The sequence below is a fragment of the Cydia fagiglandana genome, chromosome 18 (assembly GCF_963556715.1).
Source record: "Cydia fagiglandana chromosome 18, ilCydFagi1.1, whole genome shotgun sequence".
Classification (NCBI taxonomy): domain Eukaryota; kingdom Metazoa; phylum Arthropoda; class Insecta; order Lepidoptera; family Tortricidae; genus Cydia; species Cydia fagiglandana.
The window spans coordinates 4,821,700-4,841,494 of NC_085949.1; the positions used below are offsets into that span (position 1 = coordinate 4,821,700).

The following is a 19,795-nucleotide window of genomic DNA, read 5'->3' on the forward strand; positions in this document are numbered from 1 at the left end:
TTTTCGCACATACAAAAATAAAATACAAAATAATTTCTTATTTAGAGTCATGGTCACCCTACAGACTTGACAAGACAAACATCTAGTAAAGAAAGTATTGGTAACTTACGTTAAGTAACTGATAACACTTATCTTCGATTTAACATTCAGTGTAAAAGCAATTGAGCGTCAGGTCGGGACTACGAGGAGGCCACGCCACGGGTCCGCCGCGGCCAATCCAACGTCCCGGGAACTGTTCATCGAGATGATTGCGTACTCAGTGTTTAAAATGAGCCGGAGCACCATCGTGTTGATAGTGTAAGTTATGCAAGTAATGTTCCGGCACTTTTCGCAGTAATTCAGGCATCACTTGTCTCAACATATCAATGGATAACGTTGGTGAACTAAATCCCGAGCAGTGGTAGCACGACGCGCTTGGTAATAAAACATTACCATGTCAGACCGCTCAAAATTTGAAAACGGATATGCCGCGGGCATTTTTCTGCTTAATTATCTTCAGAATTGCCAGAATTAATGAACTTAATGTACAATCTTTGAATGATTTTATTTATTTTGAAGTTTTGACTTTGTCATAACAGTGACGGTTGACATTTCTTACTCATCTAATCAGTTCTTTATTAAATAGGTTTTAACATTAATTGTAAGGTAACCATAATTTGAGTTTTTAACTGGGATACTTAAATTATTAATTAATTAATGATTATTTAAAAATTAACTTTATACCTAACATCGCGTTAATTTACCGAGTTAAGTACAATAGGTTTGAATCACGACCCCGATTTCGCCCTGTATAGGTTCCTATGTCAGGCGTGGCTCACTCCGCGATTTCATCGCTTTGCTACAGGTAGCTAAAAGTACATCCGTTCGACCCCAATTTTGGGGTTTGCCAAAAGCCGCGCGTGGCGCTGTTGCCACCTAGCGGCCATATCTGTGCTGATCGTGACAGACGCGTTTTGTTAGAGAGTGAGTCCTAGTACTATTATTTATTCTGTGCCTATTATGCATCAAATCGGCATGGGTAGATTCTTTATTCTAAAAACAGCTCGAAGCCATCTCGAAGCTTTTGAATAACACGATGTCATTTTTTACAGTTACCCAAGGAATCCTACCTATGTGCGAGATTCACCCGGATCAAGTATACGGTATATACGGCAACCGTAAGTCGATAGGCATAAAGCTTATATTTGTGTGCCAGTCAGGTTGAAAGTTCGGTGTCCGCGGTAAAATTAGGATGATAGAAAGAGGAAACTGCGGTTTGTGTAAGATTTATTAGAGGGTATGGGAGGAATGCGTAAAATGAGGTTTCACACACACAGAAACTTTATGGGACATTTTGGGAAATCTGGTGGAAGTTGTTCAGCTTCATGTACTTTGCCAGCATACCATTTTTTATAGAAATCTAAGATGTGATCCAAATGTTTAAACTTTTTGAGAATTGCTCAGTTATGGGATTAAAATTCACAAAAATACCTAATATGTACCTACCCTAAAAACTTGGTGACTATAATCTGCTACTCATGTAAGGATCGGATTCGGATCGGATCCGACAGCTTGATGTGGTTGTGAAGTCACATGTATTAAATTCAGAGTAACTAATCTTAAGTTACTGAAGTGTGTGGAAGTGTGTCGGGTTCCGAAGATTAAAGGGTGGTCTAAACTTTAATAATCAACGCGAAGTTTCCAGTGTCAGGCCTTATGAGCTTCTAAGTACTTACTCTAATTTCATATTGTAGTTAAAGTTTAACTTCCTTATTATAAAACTTAGCAAACTATTGTGAAATTGTGTCTCTTTCTAACAAACACAAATGTCAAAATGACAGATAGGGACAAAGGAACAACGGCTTGTTAGAGTGACATTCCATTTCCAACTGCAGCTGCAATACTGTTCATTTTACTATGGGAACGCGTCGCTGTCATTGTCAATTTCCATAGTAAAATGAACAGTATTGCAGCTGCAGTTGGAAATGGAATGTCACTCTAACAAGCCGTTGTTCCTTAGAGTTGACGGATGTTCATGAATAACGAAATAATCCTTTGTTAAGGAGGGCGCATTTGACGTAGTTTTGGCACTTTAGCAACTCTACTATAATTAACCCTTAATCAAACGGAACACTTTTTATGAGGTTTTTGAAAACTAAGAATGGTTTCTAGGTAATTTGGGTGCGTAGATTACGAAAAAATATATGAAAAGAATTTTAGTGGGGGGGAAAGGGGGGTTTTGCGGTGGGAAATAATTTCCCGTTATCCGTTACGGAATAGCAAAATTTTGAATGAAGTGGGAAATAGTTTCCCATTGTCCGATACGGTTACGAACTTTTTACTAGTTAGTAGCTCCCCCCGGCTTTGCTTGGAATTCAAGTATGAGCCTTTAACGTTATCTTCAAAAATCAATGAAATAAATAAAAGAAAAAAGAAAACAAAAACAGGCACAGATTTTTTTGTGCAACAGGCAAACGGGCATATATTTTTATTTTTGGAAACCAATTAAAATTTAGGTGGAGAACAAACACTGGGAAATAATTTCCCACTTGATAAAACCTACTTTTTTTTTTGTAAATCGTACGTTCAGGAACAAACAATGGGAAATAATTACCCACTTACTAAAACCTTAAAATCTTGGCTAAATCATATCGTTATCACAATTCCTTTCAAGCAAAACACAGGGAAAATAAGTCTAGTTTATGATAGTATTCAGTGTATGCACTTACAAGATTTTTTTTCGCACTTAACCTCAAAACACTAAAAAAATTGTCGTTATTGCAAAAAAAATCACAACAACTGACATTGACTTTGACGTATGGTCACAAATGGCGGCCAATAGATAAGTGTTGCCATTTTTCAAATTCAAAATGTTACTAAGATTTTAAATCTGTATGGTTGGTATCGCTGAGTGCTGCCTTTAAAAAGATAAAAAATATTTCGTAAATGAGAATGAAGTGGGAAATAATTTCCCGATATTTGATTAAGGGTTAACTATAATATATGTAGGTATGTATATCCACCTTTTATCGAAAAGGAAATCTATACAACACAATAAAAATCGGCTCTGAAGGTAGGTACTTACCATTTAAATTGGAATTGCGATTAAATTAAAATTCATCATCATCATCTTAGGCCTTTATCGGTTACTGCTGAGCATAGGCCTCTCTCCTAGTACGCCACTTGTCTCAATCCTGAGCTAATCTCATCCAGAAGTGACCCGCAATCCTCCGAATGCTGTCCACCCAACGAGCCAGCCTCTTTCATTCAAAAGCGGCCACCATTCCGATAAAATAAAATACCATACCGTAACTAATGTCCGTTGTTTACAAATTACGTATGTGTAACAACCACATATATTTTTGATTAGAGTACGTCTGTCGAAATCTCAGGTCGAAACGTACCATAATTTGGAGTGTCGAAAGACTAGATTGCATCTATCGTTGCCGGTCAACGACTCTTGACGAGATGACGTCTACGAAAAACCCAACTAAGGGCCCGATTCGGATTTTGAAATAGACATCTATTAGATATCTTTGAGTGAAAATCATTTATTTACAAACAATATATATACAGTGGTACAACTAAACGAAATTAATAACTAGCTTAAATCTAAAATAGGCCCCTGAGGCATTGTACCAAGACACGATAACGGTATGTTTAAGATCTAGCCTGTCAAATGTGACGTTTGCGCGATTCTGGAGATACTCTTGAACGATTTCCTCAGGATATGACTTAGTAGTAGTAGTAGTAGTAATCACTTTATTGTACACAACACAGGTTTACAAAATTAAATTACAGTAATGGAAGTACAAAGGCGAACTTATCCCTATAAGGGATCTCTTCCAGCTAACCTTCGATTAGATGAGAGGAAAACTCCAGTCAGGTCAGATAGACAAACTTACGGGATGTACAGTAATATTTAGAAAAAGTAAACTAACGTATTGTCAACTCATAAAATACATAAATAATATTATCGAATAAAATACATAAAATACATACTAGCATACATACAATACAATACAAAATATATATATATATATATATATATACAAGTTTAAAGTAGAAATAAAGGTTAGTACTTAACCAGATCACGCTGATGCAACTTAGAGATCCAATTCAAATCTAATAGGTATATTACGCTATCTAACGTAAAACTGACATTGGTTGCCGAATTGCGCTGCAAAAGAGAACTAGTTGACATCTAAACTATAACGTATCTAGAATGGATCTAGTACGTGTCGTCTCTTGTGAATATCTTGAAGTTCGAATACGGCAGTAAGTTTATAGTAGCCCTAGTCATTTGGTTACTTACTATGGTACAGTCAGCTTCAAAAGTAGTGGATCAGACTACGTGTCAAAAAAAACTATGTACAGTCACCTGCAATAATATGTCACTCTTCGAAGGCCGCAAAAATATGTGACACGATCTTATTTGTAGAGCAATAAGAGCGTGTCACATATTTTTGCGGCCTTCGTTGTGTAACATATTATTGCAGGTGACTGTACATACCATTCTCTAATAACTTAACAAAAGGAGGTATCGCTATACTGGGTGTGTCCTGTAATATGAGCAAAAAATTAAACTGTAGGCTGTATTCCTCATACTGACTAACATTTGTTCAGCGACTTTTAAAAATAACTTGTGGTTTGATTTTTAATACATTTTAAAGTTTATTCTAAGCAATGTCTTGTGAATTTTGTTTTGTTTATAAGGCGTGACAAGCAACGTCAATCACAATGATATGGCGTGGCGATGGTGGCGTCCATTGAAGATAATATTTATTTTGTATAAAAAATAGGGAGTCTAAATAATTCATAATTTTTAAAAGTTGTAGAACAAAAGTGTCACCGTTTGAGGAATACAATCTATGTTTAAATAATTCGCTCTTGATACAGGCCACACACGGTATAGTCGGTATGTACGACAGATTGTTACAGAGTAATTTTGAATGCGAATTGTAGAGATATTTGGAATAGTATTCCAAGATGGCAGATACTTTATTGTTGTTTCATTCGCTATTATTGATGCTAAATGTACGTGGTGGTTTACTGGACCAACCACACTAAATTACTTGACATTACCAACTTGACAATTTAAATGCTAAATTTAGTAATTTTCCAAAATAACTGTTTCTTTTACCAAGTTTAGTCTCGTCTAGCATCTTTTATGCAGGTGTTAACAGTTGAAATGTGCTACTTTAATAACAGGAGTTGTGTGTTCCAGGGATGTTGCGAATATTCGCTTGAGCCTTTAAAGCGCTTTGAGCGTCTACGCCTCGGCTAGTCTGTGGCCATGAGTAAACCCATGCATAATAAAAAAAAAAAAAAAAAAATATCCGCATACGCGGATGTCAAAAAATCTGCATCCGCAACATTCCTGGTTCGAATCCCAGCGTCCCAGTTTAAGTGAAAATTGAGATATTTATTAAAGCTAAGATAAGAGCATGCTTAGGATAAATTAATGTGCTTATCAATTAATAATCTCTTGATTAATTATTTGTAAATTGTTAACATAGCTCCCAAATTCTCGAAACCAATACTGGGTAAATATCTACTTTAGATTAGACAGGGACTCTACATTGAATATTAGATTCTGCAAATAACTTTCTGGCCGATTCGAACTTTAAGATACGTCAATTAATAGATCTAGAAGCGATATGGATTAGATGTGTCAGTGTCAAAAGTGACGTTTTTGTTTAAAGAAACGTCACATTTGACACTTACATATCCAATCCATATCGTTTCTAGATCTATTAGCTGACGTATTTTAAAGTTCGAATTGGGCCGTTTGTTAGTTTGGAACGTTTCTTTACAAGCATTTAGTTTACCTACTGACAAATTTTAGAGTTTTCAGACGTGGAAAGACGAATAATTCGCCTGGTGCAAAAAAATCGCATATTGTGTAGAAAATTCTTACAACACAATTTAAAAACGGTTTTAACGAAAATCTCCTTTAAATATATAAAACAGAATTTATGTTGCTTAATGAGATGTCAGCGCCAGAATTAATTTTGTGAACATAGGTTAAGTACGTAGCGCCTTTAGTGCTGTTGAAAACCTTAAAAAGATCGTTATCACTGATTTATAGTTCAAACAGATGTCAAAAATTAAATGGACTGACCACACGCGCCACTTTTCCTTTCCAAACAAATCTGGCGCCTCCAAAACCGGTCCTGTCACTTTCCTCCACAGATAACAAGCGAATCATCTCGCGGAATGACTCAGAACGATAAGTTTTTTGTGTGCTTTCTCCCCACACCTGTCCAAAAGGGGCACGGGCGGATCACGGATATACTTTCCACTGAGGTAATGGGAGCAGAGTTTTGCATGACCTTGATTTGAGCGGGCGAGCGCGAGCGGTTGTGCCAGTACTGCTGCTAGTCTACTCGACTCGACAGTCTGCAACTGACGCCCGGCTCGGCCACGCGCGTGCTCGTGTCAAGTAACGCCGCGAGTGATCGTCTTACCGGTGTTGTGCCAAAGTGCCTAAGTGATTTGTGGAACGTCCAGGATACCAGGAAAACTGGAGCCAAATAAAATCCCAAGGTGTGTTAACTGTTTATGGTTTTTTTTTTTATGAATGACTTGGCCGAATTCGCGGTAAAAATGTGAAAGTTGAGTAACGTAGTGCCGTGATATGGTTACGGTGGCTGGTTAAGCATTAAATGATTCATCAGGTTTATTTAGAAGCATATAAAAGCATGCAATTACGTGAAAGTCCTGATGTTTTGCTTGTCGCTTCGCTTCAGTGGTGCTAAGACAATGCCCATCAGTCTTAAACATTTTACTGCTAATTAGCTACCAACTAACTAAGTAGCTAACTATTCAACTACACATAATTTAGTAAATTATTCAAAAAAATTACTAGCACGATCCATAAAATAAAAAGCAATAAGAATTGTGAAACGTTGGTGCGTTCGTCAAACCAAAAGGAAACCGTAAAATTTGGTTTCCGTTTATAACACGATGGTGGCAAACAAACGTAAGGTCTACCATCAGGTAGAGACGAATCAAGCTAACTCTGCATGTCATTTACAACGACAAAGTGTGGCGATGTCATCATTGATGCCACTTTTTATATGAAAATATATCTATTGTCAATCCTCACTTTGATTTATTCAAATCGGCGCAAAGTTAGCTTAGACGGACTCTGGGCGATTAGCTGCCCGATTCGAACTTTAAGATACGTCAATTAATAGATCTAGAAACGATATGGACTAGATGAGTCAGTGTCAAAAGTGACGTTTTTGTTTGAAGAAACGTCACATTTCACACTGACATATCTAATCCATATCGTTTCTAAATATATTAATTAACGTATTGTATCGTACGTGTCGTTAGTTCGATTCGGGTCGTAGGTCAGAACTATCAGATAAATGAACATTGTAGGCTATACGCACTTACAAAGTGTCACATGCGCGTTGATCAAGAATATTGAAGGAACTTAACTGTGTTATTAGGGAGCTCTACCTATCCATATTTACCTACGATTAAATAGTTTCGTGGGGTTAAGGAACCCGACTAGTGATGTGCCGTCGGAATTTCCCGGGAACAAGGAATATTCCCATATAGGAAATTCCTGGGAAATTTCCAGTGTTCCCGGGAATTAAAAAAAAAATCAAAATACCCCTACTTTCCCTTCATATGGGAAATTTCCCGGGAATGTTTCCGGGAATAATCCCACCTAGGGAACTTTCCCGGGAACGGCACATCACTAAACCTGACTGAAGCTAGCCTTTTCAATAACAGTCTATAGGCAGGTGATTTTGTGTTTATGATGATCAAGAGGCTGCCTAAGCTCCGGTGGATGCAGTAAGTTCACGACAAGTGTGTAACATCCTTTAAAGCTGACTATATGAGCTGACATTAAATAATAAACTATTTTTTATCAAGCATAATTATACGTCTGCATCTGCAAGCGATACTACAAAAAAATTATTAATTCCTTATAGGTAGTTACCTATTCCAAAAAGTGTCTGAAGTTAACACTCACTTTTGACATCACCATAATGTTCGCGTTATAATGCCTATCATCAGGTAAGCCGCACGCTTATTATTCTCGTACTCATACAATACCACGGTACTTATTTAAAATCAATATTTTCACAACCGTGCTATTGAATACTATATCGTCAGCACACTTGTAATGACTTAAAGAAGTAAAATTAGCCTTTGGTGTCGATACTGTGTTATTAAAATTATCAGGTAAGTTGATCGTGCATATTATCAATATTATCATACACTAGGGTTGTCATTATGAACTAATGACCAATCCTGATCTAGATGTTATTGGGTGAATCAACTTTTTCTTGTCACTAGTTGCCATGGTTACGGTCTCCTGGGTCACTCTTAAAATATTAGTTTTTTCGTATTTAAATGAACCAAACTTGAATTTTTGGGTAGCTATAAGGCCTTTCCATAATGGGACATCTACTAAGCACGTTTGTAGAACATGGTACAGCAGCTTTTCTAAGAAACTATGCTACTATTATCTCCTGGCTGATAAGACAGAATAAAAACAAGAAATAGTTAATCGACCCTATTACCAATCCTGTTTGTCCGGATATCACTCCTTCCTCTATCCAATTCTACACTTTTAGCTAGTTTCTAGTGATTAGATGTCAAAAAACTCTGATACTCACCAAGTCCACCCGCAATCCTGACAAAGGACCAAAATCCTGACATGACAGGGAAAATCCTGGCGAATGGCAACCCTACATGCCACAAAGTTAAAGTAGAATAGTCTGTATGCAGCACGTTTTCGAACGATTCTCGGAATACAACCCGGCAAGGAGGTATAAAGATATGCAGAAACAAGAAACCATTTATAGATTCCATCGCTATCCAAGAAAAGAAGTGCTAAATATATTTGTAGATACCTATTCGAAAGGTCGAAAAAGATTCCAGGTTCGAATAGGTACCTTTTCCGAAAATGTCCGACAAAAAGGTAGATAAATTTAAAAGTGGAAAAATTACTGTCTTGGGTGAGACTTGAACTCACGGCCTCTGGAAATTAAAATTAGTATGGGTAGCACATCGTAACTGGTGAATTTCCAATATGACTTGGAACTCCGGTAGCCGTTTAAGAAGTGTAACACTCTTACGGTAGATGTCGCTAAGGGTCCCCTTGACCTATAATATGGTGGAAAGATTTGCTGGCTGGGGATGAGGTCTTGGTGGCTCAGATGGCAGAGCGCTGGAGTATCGATCCAGAGGCCGTGAGTTCAAGTCTCACCCAAGACAGTAATTTTTCCACTTTTAAATTTATTCTAAGCTTAATAGCATCGTTCGCAGACGTTTCTGCTTGTTCAAAATTAAAAAAGGTAGATGTAATAATAAGTCCTGCAGGCGTATTATGGATCGCTTTATCCACATTTATCCACGTGATAAAATAACCGTCACTTTTTAACTTTGCGGGATAGAAAGAGTCGGACTCCGTTTTATTTATTTGTTTGGAATACTCATATAGAATTATGAAAAAAGTGAAATCGGTAGTTCAAAATCGTCATTAAATTTCGATATTTCAATACCACAATAAGTTACATTTGTCTCCAGTTTAAGTGGATAAATAGTTGGATATTACATATTTAACCTGCGTTACACAATAAAATTGAATAAATTAGGTATTGAAAAGGAATTCAAGACTTCAATAAGTACCTATGTACTTTTTTCTGATCATATAAATATGTAATCATTTTAAATCAAGTGCATGTTTTAACTCATTGTCGTGTATTTTCATGAAAGTTAGCATGTCTGTAACAATTAAAATTACTTTTTTTTTTACAATTATACTGCAATCCGATGATATCCCATTATATATAATTGTAATGATGTAATTCGTTGTAATTAGAGAATCAACATTCTTGAGGCCTCGTTACAATACTTGTAGAAATTGCTCAAACGTCTAGTATTGTAAACAATATACCTATTTAAGGTAGACGACCGCCCTGTGCTAGTCATGCTAATACCCAACAGCTTAATACTGTATGCATTATTATTTGCGTTATTTGACATCTGTCACTCACAACAGCAATACAACGTAAAATGTCTTGCACATCGAAATCACAAAGGAAAACAATTGCACTGCGAACGTTTACGTTCTACGTCTTTTTTATTTTATTTTAGGGTTGGCCGGACACCACCGTTATGAATCGGTAGTTGTCTAAGTAAATCGATATGAATTTTTCATTTTTCTTTTAATAAAAGTAAGGAAAAGGTGGATAATTAACTGTAAATATGGATATATTTATCGTCACCTAACAGACAACAAATTTGACACCTACCGCGACCTACTCGGTCGGTGTATTAAATGCATTTACCTTGCGGGAAAACCATATAATTCTAGCTTTATTTAAATCACAAATAAAAATTCATTATACGTCACAATTCGATACCTCAGTCTACGTGCCATCCAATCGTAATCGCTTGCTGTGACAATCGATTTGGGTTAGTTACATCTCTATATACGTCAGTCACAATGTGTCAAATAACGCAAATAATAATGCATACAGTATAGTTGACACCTTGTTGTCACATTTATTGCCAATGACGTAAGTTAAAAAACTATTGTATGGAGTGAGCACTCTATTCTTACTATATTTCTCTACGGTGATACTGATAAAGCTCGTATTTTCATCTCCGCCACATGCGGAATTCCTATAGTTGCCAAGCGGCAAGACAATTCAATAGGATGTTTATGTTTAATCACGGTTTTGCATCGATCTTGTATTTGTTGAGAACAATCATTGCCTTCCGCGTATCCTTCTTGTTTTGAATTGTTCTGAAGGAATCCGACGTGTTGAAGGCGATTGTTGCTATCTAACAAGGTATTCACGAGAATAACTAGGTGTTTACTGCACGTATTTATATCCTTTAATCTTAAGATTAACCGGGGCAGAGGTAGACCAAAAAACCGGGCAAGTGCGAGTCGGACTCGCGCACGAAGGGTTCCGTACCATAATGCAAAAAAAAAAACGAAAAAAAAAGCAAAAAAAGAAACGGTCACCCATCCAAGTACTGACCACTCCCGACGTTGCTTAACTTTGATCAAAAAATCACGTTTGTTGTATGGGAGCCCCATTTAAATCTTTATTTTGTTCTGTTTTTAGTATTTGTTGTTATAGCGGCAACAGAAATACATCATCTGTGAAAATTTCAACTGTCTAGCTATCACGGTTCGTGAGATACAGCCTGGTAACAGACGGACGGACGGACGGACGGACGGACGTTCCGTTTTACCCTTTGGGTACGGAACCCTAAAAAGAGATGGCGGGATGACGCTTTTTGCAGCGACTGGCGGGAACATGCACCAAACCGTGATGAGTGGCGGAAGAAAGGGGAGGCCTTTGCCCAGCAATGGGACACAAAATAGGCTAAAAAATATATATTATATCCTTTCGCCGGACACTTTTTGCTATCTTGCTGCTAGAAAGGATAGAACATAAAGAATTTCGTTAACCCAAAGGGTACAGTAAGTATATTACGCTACGTCTTACGTAGGCGAACAACGCGCGAACGCGGCGCGGCGCGGCGCGGCGAAAGCGGCCGCCGCCGCGCCGCGCCGCGCCGCCTGACATTCGCGTGCAAATCGCGCCGCACCGCGTTCGCAACGAGATCGCTTACGTAGGACACTTCTATGGGCATCAAAGGATTGATTTCGCCGCGCCGCGCCGCGCCGCGTTCGCGCGTTGTTCGCCTACGTAAGACGTAGCGTTAGCGTTGACCGCACACTTGGTTGTTGGAACAAAAGTGTTTTGTTTAGATACGGTGTTGACTCTGTTCCCGCTGAATCCGCGTTTTCAAGCCTCGAAGGCTTGAAACAACAATGGAGGAGCACCTCTTCGGTTTCATTCTAGAGCGCGAAAAATAACACTGCAGCAGAAACTGTTTCAATTTAAAAATAGCAAAGTTACTGAGAATGGAATACCTGTTTTCTTTTTTATTAAAAATACCGCGTTTAAAATAGAGGTCAGGGTGATAATAGCTTATTTACATTCATCGTCACCATTATTTATTCATGAACAATATTCATTGTCTATGAAATATAAAAATTACAATAATTCTTCACATACTTAACAATAAAAATAAACTGCAATTATCTTAAAAATAATCATTTTCATTAAATAAGTTCTTCTACTTAGGTACTTTATTGAAGGTATTAATAGTGCCACGTGGGAGGTAAGCGAGGTCTATAATTAAAGAATCGAGCTTACAATATTCTTACCTCCGGAGTTATACACAATATTTTTCATCACACTTGCGAAGAAAAACTAATGCCAATGAAGTTTTTTAAAACACTTTAGATAAAGTGGACACCTAGCGACACTATTAACTACATCATGGTGATTAAAATAAACAATGTGGTCAGAGTCAGCAGCAGAAGTAGCTATACCGGGTGTGGCCTGTAATATGAGCAAAAAATTAAACTGTACGCTGTACTCCTCATACTGACCAACATTTGTTCAGCGATTTTTAAAAATAACTTGTGGTTTGATTTTTAATACACTTTAAAGTTTATTCTAAGACGCAATGTATTGCGAATTCTGTTATGTTTAAGGCGTGACAAGCAACGTCAATTACAATGATATGGCGTGGCGATGGCGTCCATTGAAGATAATATTTATTTTGTATGAAAAATAAGGAGTCTAAATACTTCATAATTTTTAAAAGTTGTTGAACAAAAGTGTCACCGTTTGAGGAGTACAATCTATGTTTTAATTATTTGCTCATATTACAGGCCACACCCGGTATACTAAAGCGGGCGTGGTGTTCAATACAATATTATTTGAACATAGCTTTGTTGTTAAGGGAATAAAAATGTGTGAAGATCATTTTAGTATGCTTAACCACTTGTTTTGCTGATTGAAAAAGAAAAAACCGGGCAAGTGCGAGTCGGACTCGCGCACGAAGGGTTCCGTGCCATAAAGCAAAAAAAACGGAAAAAAATGCAAAAAGAAAACGGTCACCCATCCAAGTACTGACCACGCCCGACGTTGCTTAACTTTGGTCAAAAATCACGTTTGTTGTATGGGAGCCCCACTTAAATCTTTATTTTATTCTGTTTTTAGTATTTGTTGTTATAGCGGCCACAGAAATACATCATCTGTGAAAATTTCAACTGTCTAGCTATCACGGTTCGTGAGATACAGCCTGGTGACAGACAGACGGACAGACGGACGGACAGACGGACAGCGAAGTCTTAATAATAGGGTCCCGTTTTACCCTTTGGGTACGGAACCCTAAAAAGAATAGCAAGGAATAGCCGGCCTTTAAGATGGAAATTGGTTTGCTGAAAGAACATCTTTTTCAGGCCGGCAGCGCTACCAACCTGTCTGGTGTTTCCAGGTGTCCATGGGTGACGATAATTGCTTACCATCAGGCGATTAGTCTGCTTGTTTACCTCCTATATCATAAAACATATTTTTTACTAAATTAAAATAGTTTTAGATGATTATAAAAGCTTTCACTAATCGTACTTCAATCGTGGCAAAGTTTCCAACATCGCTTGCGGCGAAATCTCTACCTTATATTTAAAAGACCGTAAGCTCATACAACCGAGTATGTAATTAAATTAACCTTTGTGGACCTTATTCTCTTGCTAATAAGGTTTATCAATGGTCAGTTAAGAGTATTGCAAATTGTGGTTATTTCAGTGGCGCATAGATCGTTTTGTTAGTACGGCAGGAAGTAAAACTACTTAGTTTGAAGCGGTTTTGGTCGATAGTGGACGTTCCCGATATTCCGTAAATGTAGGAATTAAGTAGCTCTATAGCCTGGTTACCGGATGGGAAATTGTTTTGGTTAGTTATTTGCATATAAGTTCAGTGGTCTACCGTGAACTACGTTCGAGGTGTTGCCTAATTCGTAGGTAAGTGTGTGGGACGCAACACGTCGGACGTAGTTCGCGGTAGGCTTCTGTACCTACAGTTATCAAAACTAGTAGCTTAGTATTCTTAGCTAGACAACGTACAGCCTAAACTGGTTTAAACCGCTGAATAGTTACAGAATTCATAACTTTGTTCCCTAGAGAGTTACATAAGGACAAGAACTTAAAATTTTAGCTCTGGGGGTTAATTAAACCTTCTAAAGTTAGACCAAGACAAATCTGCAAAGTGTTAAAATAACACTTGCACTGCGTTTGCTATCAAAATCGTTGCAGACTTGTCTTGGTCTAACTATAGTTATTTTCAAACTCACGCACCTGCGTCTGCACAATATGCCTCCACTGTGGACGCTCTCAGCTGTAGCATAGCAGTCGATGTAGCCGAAAACGGCTAGGAGGAGATGATGATGATGATGATGATAGTTATTTTGCTCGCAAGTATTATGAGCATGATCGACTCGAATAGAAGATTGACCATAAAAACATAAACCAATTAATCCCCCTATTTATTTAGGAAGTTAAAAGGACACAAATTCCGTATCCCGTAAGTTCAGCCGAGCCCTTTAGCTCAATAGTGGGACCGGATTTTTGCACTAAAAGTTTTGATAATTCTAAAGTTGAAAGTGATACTTATCTGATATAGGACATATTTTTAAGCATATATGCTATATATGATGAAAAGTTAGAACGAGCGTTAGATATAAATTAGGTATTTATATATTTTTAGTAATGATTTTTTAATATTGAATTAAAGTGCAATGTTTAAGTTCCATTGTTTATAATATGTATGACGCTTTATAATGTAAAATTATTAGAAATTTTTTTAACGTGCTTCTTTGTCAAACTACAATTAGCTTATTATTTTGTCGATATTGAATTAAAGTTTAATAAATCCACAACAACATATCTAAATTTATAAGTTAATAGGCAAGCTAAAAAGCTAGAAGAATAAGATATATGCTTTAGAATTAATATACGTTTTTTGTCCTATATGATCTAATATTGAATTAGAGTCTGTAAAAATAAGTCTATTACTATAAAATAATATACGCAGCCATATTATGGAAAGTAAGAAATTTCTGTGTGTAGCTTGCATTGTAATAGTAAAATCTAGTTAAAAAGGCGCGAAATTCATACATACGCCGCGCTGGTCCGTCAGTCGACGGCGCGGCGCTCGAGAGCCTATCATAGCCTACCTATACCTCGCCCCTCGCCCCACCTCCCGCTCAGTAACACTGTCTGTCTTTTCTTATCATTCATTTGTTTGTTTACCGTGCACATAACTATATAAATTAGATGCGGACATTACGTGAAATTAAAATATCTTATTAAGTAAAAATACCTACAGCTGGTCAATCAGATCTTGTCAGTAGAAAGAGGCGGCAAATTTGAAAAATGTAGGCGCGAAGGGATATCGTTCCATAGAAAATTTGAATTTCGCGCCTTTTTTTAGTGACAAGATTTGCTTGACCAGCTATATTTCATTATCTTGACTAATATTGTAATAAAAATGTACAAGATATTCACAACTATTTTTTACTATACATAGTTTGTCAAAGGACTGTCTCATTTCAAACATAGACAGGGAGAATCATCATACTATCTTTGACTTACACTAGTACTAGCACCCAAAAGAAAAGGATGAATATAGTTTTTCGTTTTTATTTACTGACAAATTGGTTTGACCAACTATACCTATTTCTGGTTCCTATTGTCATGTCCTGTCCTATTCAACGTCAATATCATAATATGTATATTATAAACCAACTGATCAATATTACACGGTATACATCCTGAATATACAATAAGGTAAGTGGCCTCACTTACCTTATTGTGTATTCCGTGTGGGCCGTATATGCCTATATACAGCCCACCTTAAATTAAAATGTTTTTTTTTTTAATAAACAGGATATGAAGTATGAGAAACTCACTCAAATAGGTTTCTCGTTTATTTAAGTTTCTTCATTATACCAAAATAGTTATAAAAATATTACAATACTCTTGGAAAATATACCTTTTATAAAAGTCCTATTATGGGCCTTATTGAACAGTGAACACTACCAGTGTATTACTTAATCCCGCAAAAAATAATCATTTTGACAGTAGGTAATAACAGATTTTATTGTTTTTAACTTAAGAGTTAGACATATACAAATAACAATATTTGATACTTCATAACAGGAGGATTTATTTATAATAAGTGAAAATAATTATTTTGGGTCTTAATAACTAAAGATATAAAAATTGTCTAGTTTACGCGAAAATAGTAGGTAACTAAACATAAATCTTTATTAGTTACAGTAGTCTCATCTTTTAACATCTGGGGGCACGGCAGTGCCCCCGCCAAGACGAGAAAAGCGCAAGGGCACTATCTACCTTTTCTCGAAGCGCTTTGTCGTTTTTTGGAACCCTCATAACTTGGGGTTGGATTATACCAGATAAACAAAGTTCTCGGACTTATTAAGCATATCAATTGCATAGCTCTTATACTTTAGATTTTATTCATATCTAAAAACTTCGATTTCGTCACTGACTCACTCACTTGATGATCATCAATACCGAGTACTTCCTGAAGTACTCTAAGAAGCTGAAATTTGGTATGTAAGATAGTTTTAGTACACAAACAACAAATAAATTAAAAAAAAATTATCCCGAAGGGGATGAAGATGGGGTTTAATTTTGTATGGGAAATCAATAATCGCTGAACCGATTTAGTTGAAATTTGGTATGTAGATAGGTATTGTTATGGGGAAGGATATAGAATAGATTTCAACCTCAAAGTTTACCCTTACGGGGTGAAGGCAGATTTCAACCCCAAAGTTTACCCTTACGGGGTGAAGGGTTTATATGGGGAATCAGTAAGAAGTACATTGTGTAACAGATGCCCCCAGATACTTATTTCAGGATTTTTAATAGTAAATCACCCCCGACCCTTTAAATGAGGGGATGGAAGATTGTCATAAACAACTTACAAAAAGAAGTGAAATCCCATCAAAAACATTTTGATGTAAAATGTTGCCCAAACGAAACCATAAGGCTCGCACTGTCAAAAAGTTATCAGATCTCTTGCCAAGCTTCTAACTCTACAAGCCCTCTAACTTTACTAGCTCTACACCAAAAGTGTGTGGCTTGGCCGTTTCGTTTCTACAAGAACTATTGTATGTAAGTATAATACAAAAAGCGCCCAAATGCGAGTCGCACTCGCGTTCCAAGGGTTCTGTACATTACACAATTTGTAACAATATATTTTTTTAGAGAAAAGTGAATAAAATGTCTTTAAAAAACCCGTAGGTATCGGAAAACTAGGTACTTAAGTCCGACTCACGCTTGACTGCACATTTCTAATAGGTTTTCCTGTCATCTATAGGAAGGGAGCTAATATGTGTATTTTTTTCATAATTTTAGACCCAGTAGTTTCGGAGATAAGGGGGGGGGGGGAATGGTCATTTTTTGCGTATTTTCTTAAATAACTTCTAAACTATTTATTTTAAAATTATGAAAAAATATATCTGAGATTCTTACAATGAGCCCCTTCGTTTGATATATATATATATATATTTTTTAATTTATTGAACAATAAGCTAAACAAAGTACATTATTATTACAAGACCCATCGTGGGCAAAACCTTGAGGAGGTTTGTATGCCGATGGGGAGTTCGAGAAAATAACATGACAATATACATATCTATCTTATACTAATTAAAATTCTAACAAAATTCTCTTATATTAATTCATATTCTAATTCTCTTATATTAATTATAACAAGATATAGTTTTTTTTTATTCTATTTATCATTCATCTCAAAAGTGACCCCTTTATTTGAATTTCTATTATTTACTTTACATGTATGTCCTTGGGCTATAGACTTACATGTGTATACCAAATTTCAACTTATTGGTGCAGTAGTTGCGGAGCAAATAGGCTGTGACAGACGGACAGCCAGACACACAAGTGATCCTATAAGGGTTCAGTATTTTTCCTTTTGAGGTACGGAACCCTAAAAATAATGAATTTAATAAATTTTTCACCTTATGCCCATGTGGCGGTAGCGAAACAGCCAAGCCACATTTTGACTAAGGTGTAGAGTTAGTGAAGTTAGGGCTTGTAGAGTTTGAAGCTTGGCTCGACAAGAGATCTGACAACTTTTTGACAGTGCGAGTCTTATGGTTTCGTCTTAGCAACAAAATTTACATGAAAATGTGTTTGGTGGGATATTTTTTTACAGTATAAATATTTATTCGTAACAGTAAGTATTATCTTTTAACATAATTTTTACAGTACATCTGGTGCTACATTACGACCGGTGCTATAATAAGCACGTTAAAACACTCCCTTTGACCGTGTTTCAAAATTCGTCACTCGTTGCATAATATCTATTTTTCGCAATTCTATCGTAAAAGAAAAGAAAACTAACGAAGAGGTTTTACGCATACGAGGGCCACACTGAAAGTTTTGCGTAACTTTTGAATAAAATCATTTATAACCATAATAATACATTTATTGCTTCTCAAAATGTTTCCCTTTACATTCTATGCACATATTCACTCGCTCGGACCATTTTTGGAAGCATGAGGCCCAATCACTTGACTGCATGTTTTCGACGTGGTGATGAAACGTAGTAACTGCCTTATCCGGGGTCTTAAATGTCAAACCCCAAATTAAATCCTTAATTTTGGGAAATAGATAGAAGTCACAGGGTGCAATGTCTGGATTATAATCCGTATAAGAGACATTTTCCACGTTTTCGTAATTAAAAAATGTTTTTGCCTTTATTGCGGTATCGGTGGACGCATTATTATGACGCAGGAGGATGCGGCTTCTCGGTCGTCTCTCGCGGTCTTTTTCAATGACTGCGGGCACACAAATAGTAGTGTACTACTCAGTATTTAACGTTCTTTTATTATTTAAAAGTACGGTACAAAAAAGTCGCGTTTAAAAAAAACAGACGATCAAAATGTTTGGCAACGCTTTTGGCTTGTTGAACTTCTATGGGCCTCCTGTCATCTTCGAAAGACCCATTGACTGGACTAATGCCTTTTTTCCGGATCGTAGCAGTAAATCCAGGTTTCATCTCCTCTAACGATGTTATATACAGCATTTGAACTTTCTTGCTTATACTTACGCAGCATTTCTCGGCACCAGTCAAAAAGTACCTGTTTTTGGACTGAAGTTAATTCGTGAAGAATCCAAAGACAACAAGGCTTCCCGACTTTTAAATATTCTTGTAAAATCTTTTGTATTTGTCTCATACCTATCCCTAATTGTCCTCAAATTTCGTCATAGGTGATTCGTGGGTTTTCTTCAATGAGTCGTCTCACAGTAGCCACGTTTCCTTGAATGATCGCCGTGGACGGTCGACCTTCACGAAAATCATTATCTAGAATAATACTGTCTCTACTAAATTCACCATACCAACGCCTCACGATGCTCAGATGTGGTGCTTCAATCCCAAAAGCATTTTGAAGGCAAGCACTACACTCTTGCGGAGTAAGCGAACTTTTAAAATCATAACAAAATCATAGCTCTAAAAATATTTTCGCGTTAAAGCCACGTTCAACGCACTGACTTACTTTGACAAGCCATTAAAAACAAAAGACGATCGATTTGTCGCCAACATTTGTCACATTCCATAATCAAAAGCCTGTATTTTTTTAAAAATATACAATTCATAATTTAAATATTTACCAGTGGCCAGTAGTGCAAAACATTCAGTGTGGCCTATGTAGTAGGAGAGAGGAGGAGTTTGTTAAGAACTATAGACAATAGAAGAGGAAGGATGCTTGGGCACCTGATACGACACGACGAATTTATCAAAAATATCATAGAAGGGAAAGTTGAAGCAAACAGGAAGAGGGGAAGACCAAGGAGAGCGTACATGGATCAAATAAAGGAAAAGATCAACGTCGTGTCGTATCGGGCTGTCAAAGAGAA

The 19,795-nt window shown here is 36.8% G+C and overlaps 1 protein-coding gene across 1 annotated transcript in view; it reads left to right on the top strand.

Annotated features, from left to right (window-relative positions):
- Positions 1 to 6,382: 6,382 nt before the first annotated feature.
- The window catches only part of LOC134673262 (uncharacterized), a 152,276-nt gene continuing 138,863 nt past the window's right edge, over positions 6,383 to 19,795 (top strand). The window contains exon 1 of the mRNA XM_063531226.1: positions 6,383 to 6,528. The gene's annotated coding sequence lies outside the window, so the exon portion shown is untranslated. The remainder of the gene's footprint in view (positions 6,529 to 19,795) is intronic.